At 43.2% G+C, this 20,094-nt stretch overlaps 1 long non-coding RNA gene across 1 annotated transcript; it reads left to right on the top strand.

The window, feature by feature from the left end:
• Positions 1–2,368: 2,368 nt before the first annotated feature.
• Positions 2,369–18,380, top strand: LOC137096493 (uncharacterized). The gene is made up of 3 exons (XR_010909493.1): positions 2,369–2,662; positions 15,466–15,644; positions 17,766–18,380. It is a non-coding gene; the product is annotated as an uncharacterized lncRNA (long non-coding RNA).
• The last annotated feature ends 1,714 nt before the right edge of the window (positions 18,381–20,094 follow it).

Here is a 20,094-nt window from a genome sequence, read left to right as displayed (position 1 = left end):
AAGCAGGAATATTGCATTCAAATCACCCCCAACAGATGGCCATCCAGCCTCTGTTTAAAGGCTTCCAAAGAAGGAGCCTCCACCACACTCTGGGGCAGAGAGTTCCACTGCTGAACAGCTCTCACAGTCAGGAAGTTCTTCCTCATGTTCAGATGAAATCTTCTTTCTTGTAGTTTGAAGCCATTGTTTCGCATCCTAGTCTCCAGGGAAGCAGAAAACAAGCTTGCTCCCTCCTCCCTGTGGCTTCCTCTCACATATTTATACATGGCTATCATATCTCCTCTCAGCCTTCTCTTCTTCAGGCTAAACATGCCCAGCTCCTTAAGCCGCTCCTCATAGGGCTTGTTCTCCAGACCCTTGATCATTTTAGTCGTCCTCCTCTGGACACATTCCAGCTTGTCAATATCTCTCTTCAATAGTGATGCCCAGAATTGGACACAATATTCCAGGTGTGGTCTAACCAAAGTGGAATAGAGGGGTAGCATGACTCCCCTAGATCTAGACACTATGCTCCTATTGATGCAGGCCAAAATCCCATTGGCTTTTTTTGCCGCGACATCACATTGTTGGCTCATGTTTAACTTGTTGTCCACGAGGACTCCAAGATCTTTTTCACACGTATTGCTCTCAAGCCAGGCATTGTCCCCATTCTGTATCTTTGCATTTCGTTTTTCCTGCCAAAGCGGAGTATCTTGCATTTGAGAGAACAAGAAAAAGCCAGCTCTCAATCCAAAACATCTGGCTTCCTTGCCTGTGAAGAAAGACTTCTCAGGAATAAAATCCTCACCGTGAGCAAGAACCTTTCATATAAGGAGGCATTTTCCCAAATTACTTGGAGTAGAAGTCTGGACAGAGCTGGGAACAGTCCATTCTTCGACAATAACTTGTTGAATCCCCCAGCAGCAGGTCAGTGTCCATATGGATTGGAAGATTATATGAACCCAGTCCTGCTCAACATCTTTATTAATGACTTAGATGAAGGGTTAGAAGGTATGATCATCAAGTCTGCAGATGACACCAAATTGGGAGGGATAGCCAATACCCCAGAAAACAGGAGCAGAATTCAAAACGATCTTAACAGATTAGAGAGATGGGCCAAAACTAACAAAATGAAGTTCAAGAGTGACAAATGCAAGATACTCCACTTAGGCAGAAAAAAATGAAATGCAAAAATATAGAATGGGTGATGCCTGGCTCGAGAGCAGTACGAGTGAAAAAGATCTTGGAGTCTTCATGGACAACAAGTTAAACATGAGCCAACAATGTCATGTGGAGTCAAAAAAGTCAATGGGATTTTGGTCTGAATAAATAGGAGTCAAATGTCTACATCCAGGGAAGTCATTCTGCCCCTCTATTCCGCCTGGGTCAGACCAGACCTGGTCAAGTTCTGGGCACAATTAAAGGGAGATGTTGACAAGCTGGAATGTGGCCAAAGGAAGGTGACTAAAATGATCAAGTGTCTGGTGAACAAGCCCTATGAGAAGTTGCTTAAAGACATGGGCATGTTTAACTTGCAGAAGAGAAGGCAGAGATGAGGGCCATGTATAAATAAGGGGAAGTCATAAGGGGGAGGAAGCAAGCTTGTTTTCTGTTGCCCTGAAGACTAGGATACGGAACAATGGCTTCAAACTACAGGAAAGGAGATTCCACTTGAACAAGTGGAAGAACTTCCTGACTGCGAGAGCTATTCAGCAGTGGAACTCTCTGACCAGGAGTGTGGTGGAGGCTCCTTCTTTGGAGGCTTTCAAGCAGAGGTTGGATGGCCATCTGTCAGCAGTGCTTTGAAAGTGGCATTCCCACTCCTTGGCAGGGTTGGACTGGATGGCCCACGAGGTCTCTTCCAACCCTATGTTTGGATAGGAAGTCTTGACATACCAAGATAATGCAAATGATTGTGATTCTCTACATTCATAATGTGCTACTGGCTTGTGCCTATGGGATCAGGCTTTAAGACAAACCATTGTTGTATACTGTTATGAACATTTCTAGGGAACATGCAGCCCCCATTAGATATTCCTGGACCACAGTTCCCATTAGCGCTGGCCAGGACAGCCTAAGGTGATGTAGGAAATAAGGAATGAAGAGGAAGGATGTCACTCTGGCAACATTTGGAGGGCCACATCTTCTCAAGGAACCAATGGCATGGGTTTGGTGAAGGTCAGATACCGAAATCTCCTGCTCAAGGAATTTTGCATGGCGCTCTGTCTGAAGAGACAAATAGCACAAAAAAAATACCAGCCCCCTAATTTTAGTACAGTCTTGCCTGAGTCATCTTTGCTGTGTGGGTGGAGTGTGAAGATTCACTGTAGCTGGTGGGGGAAGGAACAATGGTTTCACTGCCTGCCAAAATAAATGTTCAAACAGAAGTCGGAGTGGTGAATATTGCTTTTTTACTACTCGGGTAGTACACTTGACTTCTGTGCTGTGAAATCCCCTTCCAACTAATGATTGATGGGACTGGGATGCAATACATGTACTATTCTGCATAACCGTGGGTTTTCTGCTCCTGGCAAGGAAGTCCTGTGCTTGTTTTAAGTGGCTCTACTGCATCAGTGTCAAGGCAGGAAGTGGAATGAGGTTTGCTCTTCTTCCTTTAAAAACTCAGAGAACTGGGCTGAGGATCCTACAGTCTGAGCTTGCTGGCCCCAGATGTCCAGAAATTGTGAGTCAGTCCTCAAAACTAGGAAGGGAATCATAACAGGATTCTTGCCTCCTTGTGCAGGAGATTGTTTGATGGGCTTGGACTAAGTTAGTCTCCCAATACATCTGGTCCTCTGCCAGATACGTTGGATGACAACTTTCATCTGGCAAATGCATGCCAATCCTATCAATAGGATTCCCCTTCTTTTCTGGTTGTTAGGAAGACAGGGAGGGATCTCGGGGGAAGAGTGCTGCCTTGAAATGTGTGTGTATATTTATTTATTGTCCTTATTTGTTAGAGGTGTTGTTTTGGTTTGAATGATAGACTTTGAACCTCATTCCATGAGCAAGGGGAAAGTAGAGGGAATCGTTTGTTCACTGCCATCGTGGTTTGTCTTCTAGAAAGGCCAACCATCCCTCATCATTTCCATGTCTTTCCCCTACTTTCTCCATTTGAAGTCGGGGGGGGGGGGGGAGTTGTGTATGTGTCAGGAGCAATTTGAGAAACTGTAAGTCACTTCTGGTGTGAGAGAATTAGCCATCTGCAAGGATGTTGCCCGGGGGATGCCCAGATGTTTTGATGTTTTACCATCCTTGTGGGAGACTTCTCTCATGTGTCCGCATGAGGAGCTGGTGCTGACAGAGGGAACTCATTTGTGCTCTCACCGGATTCGAACCTCCGAACTGTCAGTCTTCAGTCCTGCTTGCACAAAGGTTTAACCTATTGCTCCACAGGGGGCTGAAAATGCATTCTGGGATCCATTTCCATACACTGCAGAAAGTTCCCTTGGTTTTCTCGATGTTCAATGACAGGCCGAGCTTCTCGTATGCTTCTGCGAAGGTGTTTAGAGCGGCTTGTAGATCTTCTTCTGAATGCGCACAGATGACGTTGTCATCAGTATACAGATGTTGTTGTAACCTTGGTTTTGGCTTTCAGTCTGCTGAGGTTAATCAGCTTGCCATCTGTCAGATAGATGATTTCCACTCTGGTGGGAAGCTTCCCATCAACAAGGTGAAGTATCATAGCGATGAAGTTGTGGCAATAACACATCCCTGTTTGACGCCTGATTCCACCTTAAATGGGTCACTTTGGGAGCCTAGAATAGTCTTGATCTGTCAACTCTATCTATGTAAATTCCAATACATCCCGTGGGATACCAGTTTGGGGAAGATTAGACAAAGAAGAATTGGATTCAGTCTGTTATAAAATCACATCCAAGAAGTGATTTTAAAAATATTTTATTGATGACAGAACCAAGATTATCTGATTGATGATCAAAGCAGGAGCAGGTGGCAGAGTGCTTAGTGTTGGCAACTTGGCAGAGGCTGGGAGAATTCCTCCTCCTCTTCCTCCACTATCCATCAGCTGAGTGTGGAATTCTGGAAACGGTAATCAAACTAATGCCACCCACATTTTGGCATCTCAATGGGATAAAACCCAGTGTATCAAGAATAGGATTAGTGGGTTAATTTGGGTTTGTTAACATTTCTACTGCCCTGAAATAGCCACTTCGTTCAACTAAATTGTTAAGGCCAAAGTATCCACCACTCTCTTTAAATAAAACAAACACCAGATACAGAAAAGAACAGGAAGTAGCTTGAAATAGTGCATGACTGAAAAATGTCATTTGGATTATGAAAAACAAAGCAGGCGGTCTAATAACAAATGCCTCTACCTCTGAACACATTTGTTCTGCTGGAATAACTCTTTGCCAGACTATTAGATACTTATTGTGTGTGTGCATGTGAGGTGAGGGGGGGGGGGTGGCTTTTAAAAAAGGCATTTTTTAAAACATTTTACCTATTGTTTTGCATATTTTTTTTTCCAGAAAGGTTGTCACTCATGTTACTGTTTTTAAAATTACATATTAAAATTAAACAGTGATGACAGGAGTGATGAAGATATCAACCTAGCAAATTCCTTGTAAATGTTCAGAAATAATAGCTCATGCAACCGGTAAGTTTTTCATTAAATGGAGTGCAAAACTATTTATTTTATGTATTATGTGGAGGGTCGATCTCAGAAGGTGTTATTGGGAGACACCTGTTCTACCCCACAACCATTGTCTTGTGGGGTTCCTCAGGGTTCAATCTTGTCTCCTATGTTGTTTAACACCTACATGAAGCCGCTGGGGGAGATCATCCAGAGTTTCGGGGGACGGTGTCATCTGTACTCCTGTCACTCCTTCCCACCCACTTCTAAGGAGGCTGTTCAGGTCCTGAATCGGTGCTTGGCCGCTGTAACGGTCTGGATGAGGGCGAACAAATTGAAATTGAATCCAGGCAAGACAGAGGTACTCCTGGTCAGTCATAAGGCCGAACAGGGCATTTGGGTTACAGCCTGTGTTGGACGGTGTTACACTCCCCCTGAAGATGTGTGATCTTGGACTCATCGCGTAGCCTGGAGCCCCAGGTTTCGGCGGTGACCAGGGGAGCATTCGCACAGTTAAAACTTGTGCGCCAGCTGCGCCCGTACCTTGGGAAGTCTGACTTGGCCACAGTAGTCCACACGCTGGTTACGTCCCGTATAGACTACTGCAACGCTCTCTACGTGGGGTTGCCTCTGAAGACTGCTTGGAAGCTATAAATGGTCCAACGATCGGCAGCCAGGTTGTTAACAGGAGCGGTACTCAGGGAACATACAACTCCTCTGTTGCGCCAGCTCCACTGGTTGCCAATCTGCTACCAGGCACAATTCAAAGTGCTGGCTTTAGCCTTTAAAGCCCTAAACGGTTCTGGCCCGACCTACCTGTCCAAACGCATCGCCCCCTATGAATCAGTTAGGACAGAGGTCCTCAAACTAAGGCCCGGGGTCCGGATGCGGCCCTCCAAGGTCATTTACCCGGTCCTCGCTCAGGGTCAACCTAAGTCTGAAATGACCTGAAAGCACACAACAACAACAACAATCCTATCTCATCAAAAGCAGGCCCACACATCCCACTGAAATACTAATAAGTTTATATTTGTTAAAATTGTTCTTCATTTTAATTAGTGTATTGTTTTAAGTGTTTTTTGCACTACAAATAAGATATGTGCAGTGTGCATAGGAATTCATTCATGTTTTTTTCAAATTATAATCTGGCCCTCCAGCAATTTTGGGGACTATGACCTGGCCCACTGTTTAAAAAGTTTGAGGACCCCTGAGATAGGACATTAAGATCGTCCGGGGAGGCCCTGCTCTCGATCCCGCCAACATCACAAGCATGGCTGGTGGGGACGAGAGACAGGGCCTTTTCAGTGGTGGCCCCTCGGCTGTGGAACGCCCTTCCCGCAGACATTAGATCGGCCCCCTCCCTACTGGCATTCAGGAGGAAAATGAAGATCTGGCTCTTTGAACAGGCATTTCATTAAGCAGTGCAATTAATTGATTGATTATTGGAACATGGAATAATGGACAATGAGATCGGATTATGACTTTACTGATGAGACGTGATGGATTAGTTATATTGATGTATTGATGTTATATTGATGTATTGTTGTATTGTTATATTGATGTAGTTGCCATGGTTTTTAAATGCTAATGTTGTGCACTTTGTATACTGATTTGTTGTAAACTGCTCTGAGTCGCCTAAGGGCTGAGGAGAGCAGTATACAAATGAAGTAAATAAATAAATAATAAATTTTTGAGACCTGACCTGATTTTGGGTTAAACAAGACAGCACTGTGCAGCCACAGATGACTGTTTCCTACTCTTAAATAAGATTATTGATTCTCAGTCTAGATTAGGACAAATACAGGTCAGGGATGGCTTAAACCTAAACTTATATATTGTTTTGGTTATAAATGTCTCCTTGCCCTGATTCAGGATTTTGTTTTGTTTTTTGAGAGAGAAAGCCAATGCAATTGCCACCAATAGAGTTTTACTGCTTGCATCAGCTCCCAAATGTTGATGTGCATGTGGAGAAGCATAATAATAATAATAATAATAATAATAATAATAATAATACCTCGTGATTGTGTTAAAAAATAAAGTATGGATTGTTGGTGTTGCAATCCCAGGTGACAGCAAACTTGGAAAAAAAACAACTGGAAAAGTTGACACGATATGAGGATTTAAAAATCAAACTGCAAGGACTCTGGGACAAGCCAATGAAAGTGGTCCCAATGGTGATTGGCACACTGGGTACAGTGCCTAAAGACCTTGGCCTGCACTTAAACACAATCAGCGCTGACAAAATTACCATCTGTCTGCTACAAAAGGCCATCCTACTAGGATCTGCACGCATTATTTACTGATACATCACACAGTTCTAGACACTTGGGAAGTATCCGATGTGTGATCCAATACAACGGCCTGCATAGTGATCTTGTTTGCTGTGTACTAATCTTGTTGTGTTTTTAATAATAATAATAATAATAATAATAATAATGATAATAATAATAATAATTTTTTTATATACCGTTCCATCTCCCTGAGGGGACTCAGAGCGCTTCCCCGGTAACATCACAAAATATTCAGAGTAAAAACAACATAACCATAAGATTAACAAACAAAATATAAGCATAAAAATTGTCGCCATAACACACATATATTAAAAGTAATCCTGCCTGTTCAAGGCAATTAAAAATTTAAAAGGCCGGGCCAAGATTTGTGCAAGCCCAAAAAATTCTAGGGGGCCCGGGAATTAAGTGCAATGCTATGGCAGGCAACAATAATATTAGGTACAGGTCTGTGGCTGTTCATTCCAGGTATCTGGGTAACTGGTAGGAAGAATAAGGCCGTAATAATAATAATAATAATAATAATAATAATATCCAGTTTTAACGCTTATACAGGGCCCTTTCATACAGCCCTGTGGATTCAGATAACCCAGTTCAAAGCAGATATTGTGGGATTTTCTGCCTTGATATTCTGAGATATTGGGCTGTGTGGAAGGACCTACAGTTACAGTGCTAGCCATAAACTGGAACAGGGAGGCAGACAAATTTCCTATCAGTTGTACTTGGGGTGCGTCTATACTGTAGAATTAACACATTTTGAAGCCACCAACAGCCATGGCTCAATGTTTTGGGATCATGGGAATTGTAGTTTTAAAAGTTCTTTTGCTTTCTCTTGTCAAAGAGCACTGGTGCCTCACCAAACTACAACTCCCAGATTTTCATAGCATTGAGCCATGGCAGTAAAACTGGTGTCAAACTGCATTAATTGTAGATGTGACCCTGCAGACTGGAAATGAAATTAGGTAAATATATAATTAAGATAAGAGAAGCTGGAGAATTAAAACCTAATTCTGACCAGTCAGCCCAAGGAAACGTTATGAGCCTGTAAGAAACAAAATGTGGGAGGTTTTTAAAATCCATATCGTGCTCATTCAATATCATTTTTAATGGCTAGTTAAATAGGAAGCAGGACAAGCTCAGTAGTTTTACTCCTAATCTGTGATGGTGACAACCTTATATGGAAAATGAAACTGAGCTGTTTGTAAAATGGCTAAAAAAAGAAGACGCTTGCCTCATATGCATTTTCAAGCCAGAAACAGAATACTCCAAAGTGCCTTCCTGATAGATTTCATGTATGTACAAACACATTATTTAATTTCCATTTATTCTTATTTTTAAGCATTATTCTCTGCTATCCAAAGCAGCATACCTCATAATAAAAAAGAAAAAAATATAATCAAAACAATTTAAAAACACTAACTTGAATACGTGGGAGAGTCAAGATGCAAAAGAGAGTAATGTTTGTTGGATGAAACTCACTCAGGATGTATCAACACTGTAGAATTTATGCAGTTACACAGCACGTTCGCTGGATCTACACTGCCATATAATCCAGATTCTGATCCCAAATTACCTGCTTTGATCTAGATTTTATAAATGGATTTTAACTTGTATTTTAACTCTGTATGTTGCTGTGTGTCTTTTAATGATTCTATGTCCCATTTTGAGTTGCGGGCGGGGGTGGGGGTGGGTGGGCAGGCAATAAAATTATTATTTTACTGACAAACACACAAAAATGCAGGGAGAGGTGGGCAATAAAATTATATCATAATCATAATCATCATCATCATCATCATTATCTCCATCATTATTATTATATGGCAGTCAGGGACGGCTCAACCCCAAATGCAACCCAAGTAAGCATTTGCAGTATAGTTGATTTTGCCCAGGGGCGCTCTTGAGGCGCTCTTGGAGGAAAATAGACCTTGACATATGCGAGTTGTAGTTACTGGGAGGTATAGTTCACCTACAATCAAAGAGCATTCTGAACTCCACCAATGATGGAATTGAACCAAATATGGCACACAGAACTCCCACGATGAACAGAAAATATATATCAGTGATTGGTTGCGGGGGGGGGGGGGGGCGGATACTGTTTGCTTACTGTTGAAAATTACCTAGGGCCGCCTCTGATGGCAGTGGAGGTTTATATAACTCAGTTCAAATCAGATAATATGGGATCAGATACTAGATTATATGGCAGTGTAGATCGAGCCTTTAATTGCCATGGATCAAAGATATGGAATCCTGGGAGGTGAAATTTTGCAAACTCTTTAGCCTTCTTTGCTAAAGAGTACGGTTTCCTCACAAACTACAACTCCCAGGAATCATAGTGTGCTGGTACGGCTGTACCAAAAGCTCCAACTTCCTTTTCTTTCTTTGAGTGTTTGCATATATTCCAAAGTTCCATGCATTTTGCAATAAGATGGCTTCCCTTGGTTTGCAATTATAGGGCCAATGACCCATCAATCATTGTTAAGTTTTAGTTCCGCCCCTTTCCCCAGGGCTCTGGGAGTAGAGGGAGCCATTTTAGGTCAGTCTTGCATTGGAAAGCTTAGCTACAGGACGTGGATTAGCTGTACCTGTAGAGAAGCTTTGTTTCTCATAGCATCCGGGGAAAATTCCGGGGGGAAACAGTTCCAAAGGACTCCAGCTGGAGAATCTACAAAGCCTTGACTGGTAGGTCTACTCGGGACCCAAGAAGCAGTTTGGAGCTGGGAGTAGAGCCCACACCAGCAAAGTTTAGAAAGTAGATTGCCCAAGGAGGGGTTAAAAAGGGTTTTCCTCTTAAAGAAAAGAAACAGTTCACGAAGCCAGTTGCCTATCCCTTGTGGACAAGATTAAGAAAGCCACTAGTTGATTCAAAGCCTTAAAGTATTTGTTTGACCGGTTGAAGATCTGAGAAGTATTTGATTGTTTTGTTGAAGACCTAAGCAATAATAAAGGACTTTGTTAAACCTTTCAAGCTTCTAAAGACTCTGTATAGGAAAATCCTTAGGGCCTCTCACTCGAGGTGCCCCGGCTTCCTGCTGGGCACCAAAAGCACGTCCTGTTCAAAAGCCAACTGCTATAGGCCCAGCGCGTGACAGCGCAGATAGCATTGAGCCACATCAGTTAGTCATGTTAAATTGAATTAATTCCATATTATAGAAACACTCTTGATTAGTGTGAACCAAGGTGTAGTGTTTTAAAGGCCACTACATTTGTTTTTTCTTGTCAGATGTGAACCTGGTTTTGCAGCCTAGCAGCCAATCTTGTTCCTTCCTCTCTCTATAACATTTTAGTTCCTCCATTTGTCTTGAAAAAGAAGAAGAAAATTTATGCCTACATATATAGACCCATCTCTTAATGACAAAAAAAACAACGGAGGGGGGGGGGGATTCTAAAAGATAAGGAAAGATATATTTGTTGCTAGAGATGTAATGGCTGCTAGACGATAGGGTTCTGCCACTTCTGTATTTCCATTTCAAACTGGAACTTACCTATTAAAATATTTATATCCTGCTTCATGTGAAATCTGCCTCCTTTCTCATTTTGTCTGGAACAGAAAAACAAATATGTTCCAAATATGGTGGAATTATTCTTGACATCATCCCCGTTGCACCTTACTGCGTCGTACATTACTTTGTATGATAGTACTTTGCCATGCAATGTGTTTATCCTGGTATGATCAACAACGACAGTGGGTGGCTTTTGAAAATTACCCACTTTTGAAGTGACCTTTAAAGGCTGCTTTGTCTGAACCGTTAACCTGGCAGCCTCCAGTTTCCTGATAAGATGCTCACTTAGCTAAGAATGAAAGGAGCAAATATTCTTGATGTGGAAATCTGAGTGGGAGGAAGGATACTATCATGGTTTAAAAAACAAACAAGTAACACCATTGGAGCCTTTTACATATAAAATAATGGAAGTGTCCCTTCTTTGTAAGTTTTTTTTGGGGGGGGGGGGTTGGTTTTCTGATGTATGGCAACCCTAAGATGAACCTATTGCTGTCCCTCAGAGACATGTCCAATAACAACAATACTATCATGGAGTTTCTTGAAAAAATATGCTCAGGAGGTTGTCTTTGCCTTCCTCTGAGAGAGTGTGGCTTGCTCAAGGAACTCCACAGCTGAGCAGTGATTCAAACCCTCGTCTCCAGAGTCATAGTCCAGTGCTCAACCACTATGACATAATACTAAAAAGCTTGGGATCTGGTGGGGACCAACATCTTCTTCTTCTTCCTTCCAGATTCCTTTCATGCTACACTGGCAACAAAGATCCGCATAGTTAAAGCAATGGTATTCTCCATAGTCATCTACGGATGTGAGAGCTGGACCATAGGGAAGGCTGAGTGAAGGAAGATAGATGCTTTTGAACTGTGGTGTTGGAGGAAAGTTCTGAGAGTGTCTTGGACTGCGAGAAGATCCAACCAGTCCATACTTCAGGAAACAAAGCCAGACTGCTCATTGGAGGGAAGGATAGTAGAGGCAAAGATGAAGTACTTTGGGCACATCATGAGAAGAAAGGAAAGCTTAGAGAAGACAATGATGCTGGGGAAAATGGAAGGAAAAAGGAAAAGGGGCCAACCAAGGGCAAGATGGATGGGATCCTTGAAGTGACTGGATGGACCTTGAAGGAGCTGGGGGTGGTGACAGCCGACAGGGAGCTCTGGCATGGGCTGGTCAATGAGGTCACAAAGAGTTGGAAACAACTGAATGAATAAACAACAAATATGAATTAATCATTCTGGATTTCTCAAGTGTCAGAAGAAAGAATAAGGGTAGGCAGGTACAAGAAGCAGGGTGTCTTTGGTGGTGTCACCCTATCTTGTGCATTGATACTTATTGAGCCCCAACACTATTTTTTTTTTGACCAAAGTCTTGTTATATATGAAAAACATTTCTGCAATGTTTCCTCTGATATTTCATCAGGAATTCAGTGTACAATTCCCATAGCCCTGGGACTGGCATTGTGGTTGCATTTCCCGAATGACTTTATGGTCCTCATCACATTGAGGTCACCGAACCAGATCATAGCAGGGGGCTTCACTCATGGCGAATCCAGCGTGGGGCATTGGGAACCCATCGCCTTGCACCCTGCATTGCCTGCATTGCTCCTACCTCATCTCATGGAGGAAGTCCCCCCCCCCCCCCCCCGTTTTCCTCTATTATACACAGGAAGTCTCCTATGTTGCTGGTGCTGCTGTGTACAACAGTTCGACTTCACTTGAGGCATGGAACCCTACCGAAGGTAGATGAACATTGTGGGATCAGGCGGGATCTGTGCCTAAAGTGAGGGCAAACTGTCGCAGGACAGGCAATTTTGCCTATATGATGAGGCCCTAGGTTATTCTTAGGCCAGAAGTCCTTCATCTTTTTTGCAATTTTCAGTATCCACTCAAAATCTGGAAAAATTATCCCTGTGATGCAGGGAGTATATTATATTTTAAAGTTGATTTTCCCACATCCCACTTCTACATCAGTTTGGGATAGAATTTTATGTACTGCTACCTGATCATCTTGGAATATTTTTGGATTTTCTGTTTGAAATCTTGATGGTTGTTTAATGTGTGTTCAGTTTTATTATGCATAGATTTTATTGTAAATTGCTCTGAGCCTGTCTTTTCAAAAATGAGATGTTTATTTTAAAAACAATTAAAATATACTAAATCTGTGTAGGCCATGTTAATCAATCTAATAAAGATATCCTGTGGTTTTAACTTCGTCAAAGTGGATGAAATGGAGGCGGGGGATATGGATCCTTGAACGGCCCACCAGAAAGCTGATAACACAGAAGCACTGATTCTAACATCATTCTGCAAAAATTGTTTTTAAAATGCCTTTACCTGATGAGCTGTATCCAAAGAAATCAGGTGGTTTGAAAGCAAATGACTTACCATGAAAAGCTGCCTTCTTCAGAAGGTTAAAAGCATACCTTTGCTGACGTTTTGAAATATGTATATTCCTGTGAAAGTCATCCAATTAATTAATGTTAAATCTATAATTAGTGTGACAGCCCTGTGATATATAATGATTGCAAAAGATAGGAACTGGCAACGTATCTCCTTCCATATGGAATCCTTGTGCTTCTATTCCATACAAAGAAAGCTCCCCCCCCCCCCCCCCCGGTTATGACATATATAATCATTCTGTATAATAATACCAATCTAAAGTTTTTGAGTGCTTGTACTTACGTACTACAACCACACCATGTAGAAATAGGTGGGAGGGAAGGGCAGGGGGCTGAAAAGCAGGCTACGGACTGAGAATGTTCACTAAAAGGTGATGTTGGTGGGCTACAAATAAAAGGCTAAGTTTGTATAGTAGGGTTGCCAGCTCTCAAGGCTTGGTTTACTACACCAGTCCTCAGGATGAGGAGGAGGAAAGTCCAGGCATGAAAATGCCTTGTGTGTATGTGTCTGGGGTGTTGTGTGGGATCTGGACTGAATGACCATGTTTCTCCTGATGTTTTGCCTGCGTCTGTGGCCTGCGTCTTTGGAGGATCAGAGAAGTAAGGATATTATGCCTTCAACAACATATCCTTACTTCATTTTTGTACTTTTGATTTGAATTACATACACTGTCGAACAGTGCTTAATCCTCTTATACCATCACACCGAACATCAGTAGATCCCTCCTCCTGTGACATTATAGAATCATAGAGTTGGAAGAGATCTTCCAGTCCAATCCCCTGCCAAGAAGCAAGAAAATTGCAGTCAAAACACTCCCGACAGATGGCCATCCAGAAGGAGCCTCCATCACACAAGCGTCCTTCTGAGAATTCTTGGTTTGGAATAGTTCTGACTTGGCAAGAATACAAAATAGTGTTCTGATATAGGGCAACACTATAAGATAAGAGGAACCTATGGCCCGCAGGTGTATCTCAACTGGATTGTCCAGCTTCTTCCCCAGCTATAGTACCAGAAATTGGAAAGGACTCGTCTTCAGTTTGCTACACTTTAGAGATAACAACAACAACAACAACAACAACAACAAAACTTTATTCATAACCTGCCCTCTCTCCCCGAGGGTAACCGGCGGTTTTCAATGAGTAACAAAAATGGCAAACATTCAGTATCCAAAACAGATAAACAACTAGTCAAGTCAAAAACAAGAAGTAAAATAATCTCAACATACCTTATAAAACTAACTGAAAATTAGCCAAGAATTAAACCAAATAACACAGGAAGTCATACAAATTAAACACAATACATTAAAAGCATGAGATAGTATACAACATCCTGCTGGCTGATGTAGATGTTCAAGATGAGTAAGGTAAAGGTAAAGGTTTTCACTTGACATTAAGATATTGACAAGATATTGACAAGCTGGAATGTGTCCAGAGGAGGGCGACTAAAATGATCAAGGGTCTGGAGAACAAGCCCTATGAGGAGCGGCTTAAGGAGCTGGGCATGTTTAGCCTGAAGAAGAGAAGGCTGAGAGGAGATATGATAGCCATGTATAAATATGTGAGAGGAAGCCACAGGGAGGAGGGAGCAAGCTTGTTTTCTGCTTCCTTGGAGACTAGGACGCGGAACAATGGCTTCAAACTACAAGAGAGGAGATTCCATCTGAACATGAGGAAGAATTTCCTGACTGTGAGAGCTGTTCAGCAGTGGAACTTTCTGCCCCGGAGTGTGGTGGAGGCTCCTTCTTTGGAAGCTTTTAAACAGAGGCTGAATGGCAATCTGTCAGGGGTGATTTGAATGCAATATTCCTGCTTCTTGGCAGAGGGTTGGACTGGATGGCCCATGAGGTCTCTTCCAACTCTTTGATTCTATGATTATATGATTCTAAGTCCAGTTGTGTCTGACTTAGAAATGTTGGTGCTCACCTCCATTTCTAAGCCGAAGAGCATTAGACCCCTCCAAAGTTGTGTGGCCAGCATGACTGCATGGAGCACCGTTACCTCCCTGCAAGAATGGTACCAATTGGTCTACCCACATTTGCATGTTTTCGAACTGCTAGGTTGGCAGAAGCTGGGGCTAACAGCAGGAGCTCACCCCACTCCCTGGATTTGAACCAGCAACCTTTCATCAGCAAGTTCAACAGCTCAGTGGTTTAATCCACTGTGCCACCGGGGGCTCCATGACCAATATGTAGACGAGGATATATAAAGATATACCAGTCCTCCTCCTCTCCATAAGCTAGATTGCATAAACAGGTCTTTCAAGCTTTTTAAAGAAAAGGAGAGAGGGGGACATTTTTAGTTCTTTAGGGAGGAAGTTCCAGAGATGGGGAGTGGCCACGGAGATAGGCCCCCTCTTCCGTTCCCACAAACCATGCTTGCAAAGGGGGTGGGACCAAGAGCAGGGCCTCCTCCGCAGACCACAGTGCTAGTTGTGGTTTGTACATGGACATGCGGTTTTTCAAATAGTCTGGGCCTGAACCATTTAAGACTTGTCCTTTCTCTCTGGGATGGGAAAGGGACTAATTTCTGATTGGCCAAGTAAGGGAAACATCACAACACTGGGCATTAATAAAATTAATAAAATTGCCAAATAAAAAGATTGGAATTATCAAAAAGCACTCCTAAGTAGCGACGGTGCTGAGATAGAGCACAGAACTAGCTACTCTAGCACACTATCTATCTATCTATCTATCTATCTATCTCAAACTCCAGGTCACCACAGAAAAAGAGAGGAGCTTGCCCTGGTATATATAGACCAACTTGGCAAAAAGATACATGATCTGCTTTCTTGCTCTGGTTGGTTCAGGCAAGATTAAGGAGAAAAAACTCTGCATGTGTGTGCGACTGCTGCCATGGCACAACCAAAAGCAGCCGATTGAGGTTGCTAAGTGGTAAGTTTCGGCCAAGTCAATTATTTAGACCAATTTCTTGAGGTTTGCTTTCTGGACGTGCTGAAATTCCTGCATCCTATTTTGAAAAATGGTCCAGTACACCCCCTAATGTCAGCCTTGTTCAAAGTAGTGGGTCTCTTCCTTGAGGTTTGTTTGGGTTTTCATATAGTAAAGAGGAATGTCTTGGACAGGCACCCTCAAACAGGGGCCCTCCAGCTGTTTGGGCCTTCAACTCCCAGAATTCCTGACAATTGAACAAGCTCATTAGGGCTTCTGGGAGTTGGAGGCCCAAAAACCTGGAGGACTGCAGTTTGAAGATGCGTGGTCTTAGATGTGTTGAAGGTACTGTATGAATATGAAATTTTGGTTGTTGTAGGGTTTTTTCGGGCTATATGACATTTATTTCCAATATTTTCTTAGGATTTCTCTCTGGTATAGAGCAGGAATTTAGGGGTCTTTGCCAGGAGGCAGAGACCAATCAGATTCTTTAAAGAGTTCGTTACCCTGGCGAGACAGAGAGAAGTATCCTTTCCCTGATTTTTCCCAATAAAAGGTCTCACCAAGTTGAAGGAAGCGCCACCAAGATGTTTTATTTGAGATTCAGCTGAAAAGGATGCAATGCAGCAATCATTCGCCAAGCAGAGCATGTGGTTACAGAAGTAAAGGCCATTTTTATAGAAAATACAGAGTTGTGAGTTTCAAAATTCCTGCTCCCCCCTCCCGCCCAGCTCGAAGGGGATTGGCTGACGCGCAAACAGCTGGGAGGAGGCTTGGCCATCCCCCATGCATCAGGGCCAATCACAGGACTTTCGCGGTGCACCAGAGCCTACCAGGAGGCTCCTGCTGCCTCGACGCTCCAGTGAATCAGAAGGGAGGCAGGCGGGATGAAGGGAGACAATGCATTCTGGAGTGGATTATGGAGTTTTAATGTCCTTAGGCTTATCGAGTCCGGGGATCAGCCTTCCAGAGAAGCCACTTTATTGTCCTGAGGTGGGTCTGTGATAAGCATTGATGGCTTAATCCGAGTTTTCCTCTTACAATCAGATAGGGCACAAAGGGGAAACTTTTGTGAATGTCCTTAGTGGAAAGATTTGAAAGAAAAACAGCTTGGAGGAAAAGAGGACTTTCCTAAGGTCATATTCCCCCATTGTTATATGATTAAAAAGTCTGCCAAACAGAAATCCGAATGGTGGCCCAACTCCGAAGTCAAAAGGATTTCCTTTACTATTGTCCATGCAAAGAATGTCCAAAGATAAGGGTCTTTTCATGGTCGCTGATTGCTTTTCCAGAGGCAGGGCAGCTTCCTTGTAGATTTCCCCCAAGGAGAGGGGAAGGGGGCAAAAGGGTCTGGGCAAGGTCAAATACATGAAGGGAAATATGGAAATACAGGAGAAAATATGGAAATATAGAAATCATAATACAGAGAGTAAATCCAACTGCCTTCCCTCAGTGTCCATAGTTCATATTATTAGTAGGAAGCAGGCATGTAGCCAGGGGGGGGGCTCGGGGGGCTTCAGCCCCCCCCCCCCCGAAATTTTCATGGTGGTTCGCGAAAAGGCCTTATTGGTGCATTATTTAAACTGTTATGTTTATTCATATCATGATCTGATCACCATACTCAATATATCCCATATGCATGGGGGTATTGGGGTAATGATACAAAAGGTTTGCTAGGCTAGACCCTCTTTCACTCAGACTCAGCCCCCCCCCAAAACTCAGCCCCCCCGAAACCCCCCCTGAAAAAAATTCAGCCCCCCCCCCCCCCGAAATGAAATCCTGGCTACGGGCCTGGTAGGAAGGTCCATAAAGGGAAATATCCATGAGGGGGAAGGAGAATCCCTTGTTTGTGAGATGAGGGACCATCAGGAGCCCAGGTGTGCCTCAGATGGAAAAATTCAAATACTTTTGTGGCATGATTTTCAGTAATAAATTGGTTACTTTTTGCTGTAGACATATGAAAATAGAGCATAAAGCCTTGATTAAATGATACACACCAAACTGACCAAAGCTTAACCTTTATTATCCAGCCTGGCGTCCTTGCCCTTAGCAAAACTATAAATTACTATCTCTTATGGGGGGGGGGTCATGTTCGACTTCATCTCTTTTCCTTTTGTCTTTCAGAAAGTACATATTGGGGAATGATGGAAATTGAGATGGGATTGGAGGAAGAAGGTGATAGAGAACAACAACAACAACAACAAAACAGAAGCAAATGCTCAGCAGTGTCTGCATGCCAACTGAACTGTCTGTTAGTTGTTATATTTGTTATATTTATGTTATATACTTTTTATATAGTGGGCTTCTCTTGGCTGCAGGAGTGCCCTGCAGTGGGTTAAACCGCTGAGCTGCTGAACTTGCTGACCAATGGTTGGCAGTTCAAATCTAGGAAGCAGGGTGAGCTCCCACTGTAAGCCCCAGCTTCTGCCAACCTAGCAGTTCGAAAACATGCAAATGTTAGTAGATCAATAGGTACCACTTTGGCAGGAAGGTAACTGCTCCATGCAGTCATGCTGGCCACATAACCTTGGAGGTGTCTACGGACAATGCCAGATCTTCGATTTAGAAATGGAGATGAGCACCAGAGTCGGACACAACTAGACTTAATGTCAAGGGGAAACCTTTTACTGTTGGCTGCATCCATATTACAGTGGTCCCTCCATAGTTGCTAGCTTAACTTTTATGGATTTGATCAATATATTCTCTTGAACAGTGGTTCTCAACCTGGGGCCCCCAGATGTTTTTTGCCTTCAATTCCCAGAAATCCGAACAGCTGGTAAACTGACTGGGATTTCTGGGAGTTGTATGCCAAAAGCATCTGGGGACCCCAGGTTGAGAACCACTTCTCTTGAGGATTCTGTAGGTCATCCAGAACAACTCTATGGTCAACTTCCCAGGATGTTAACCATAAAGTTGTCCTGAAGAACCTAAAGATTTCTAAAGAGGTGTTCTCTCAGATTAAAGAAAAATCCACTATCAGAGGGGTCCTACACTCCTTACCTCCATGAAAGTATATCCCCTGATGGGAAGGGTGCCATTATTATTTATTGTACATATTTGTTTTCTGTCGCTTTTCCATGCCTGTATTTTCTAACTTCACTCATTCTCTTTTTGTGGGTGGGTAAATCAGAAATTGGGTTTTCCATTTTCCATGTTGTCTTATCTTAAAGCACGGATAACATTTATGTAACCTCTGTTTTTTTCTTCTTCACGGAGGAACATAAAGGAGATTTAAACTGCAAATTAGAAACACTTCAATATACATATAGGTAGCATAAAATTGTAAACATAGTGTAGTGGGGTTTCCCCATGAACTTTCCTATGTCTGAGGTTTTGATTCAGTTGACATTTAAGAAATGAAACTTGACATTTTTATTCAATGTTTGTATTTGGGCTCTCTCCTGTACTTTGGTCACTTTATGCCATACATTTCTTCATCACTCAGCTGAAAAAGGTTAGCAATTAAATCAATGGAAGCCTTTTTCAAGCTATTAAGGCCCCTTCCACACTATTCCTATATTCCAGGCTCTAATCCCAGATTATCTGTTTATCTCAGATTATCTGGCAGTGGAGACTCATATAACCCAGTTCAAAGCAGATAATCTGGGATCAGATCTTGGGATATAGGGCAGTGTAGAAGGGGCATTGGAAATAATCAGCAGGGACATGTTGAAAATGGGAAAGGCCAACCGATGGCATTTTATCTGAGTTAAGAATCCTCCTACCCCCCCCCCCCCCGATCAAGGTATATGAACAAACCAGTCTTGTCGTTTTGGCACATGAGGCCAACAATTTCAGGGAGGGCCATTTTACACAGGCTCTAAAATGCAGAAGGAACTGTGATAAAAGGAGTGGGGGCTAAATTGAGACTTGTGCGCCAGCTGCGACCGTACCTCGTGAAGGCAGATCTGGCCGGGGTGGTCCACGCCTTGGTCACCTCTAGAATGGATTACTGCAATGCGCTTTACGTGGGGCTGCCCCTGAAGACGGCTCGGAAACTTCAATTGGTCCAGCGGGCAGCAGCCAGGATGCTAACCGGGGCTCATTATCAAGAGAGGTCTACCCCTCTGTTTAAGGAGCTCCACTGGCTGCCATTCATTTTCCGAGCCCAATTCAAGGTGCAGGTGCTCACCTACAAAGCCCTGAACGGTTTGGGACCACCCTACCTGCGTGACCGCATCTCCATCTACGAACCCACACGCTCACTCCGATCATCTGGGGAGGCCCTGCTCGTGATCCCGCCCACGTCGCAAGCGCGATTGGTGGGGACACGGGACAGGGCCTTCTCTGTGGCGGCCCCCCGACTTTGGAATGCCCTTCCAAAAGATCTCTGACAGGCCCCTACTTTAGCAGTTTTCAGAAGGAACCTAAAAACCTGGCTGCCTTCTCAGATTAGGAATCCCCATCCCAAGCCCTAGAAGCACTTTAGCACAACCGATGTTACTGCACACAG

This window comes from Anolis sagrei, chromosome 3, assembly GCF_037176765.1.
Source record: "Anolis sagrei isolate rAnoSag1 chromosome 3, rAnoSag1.mat, whole genome shotgun sequence".
In the NCBI taxonomy this organism is placed as follows: Eukaryota; Metazoa; Chordata; class Lepidosauria; order Squamata; family Dactyloidae; genus Anolis; species Anolis sagrei.
The sequence above is the reverse complement of the archived record's forward strand: the minus strand, read 5'-3'. Positions and strand labels throughout refer to the sequence as shown.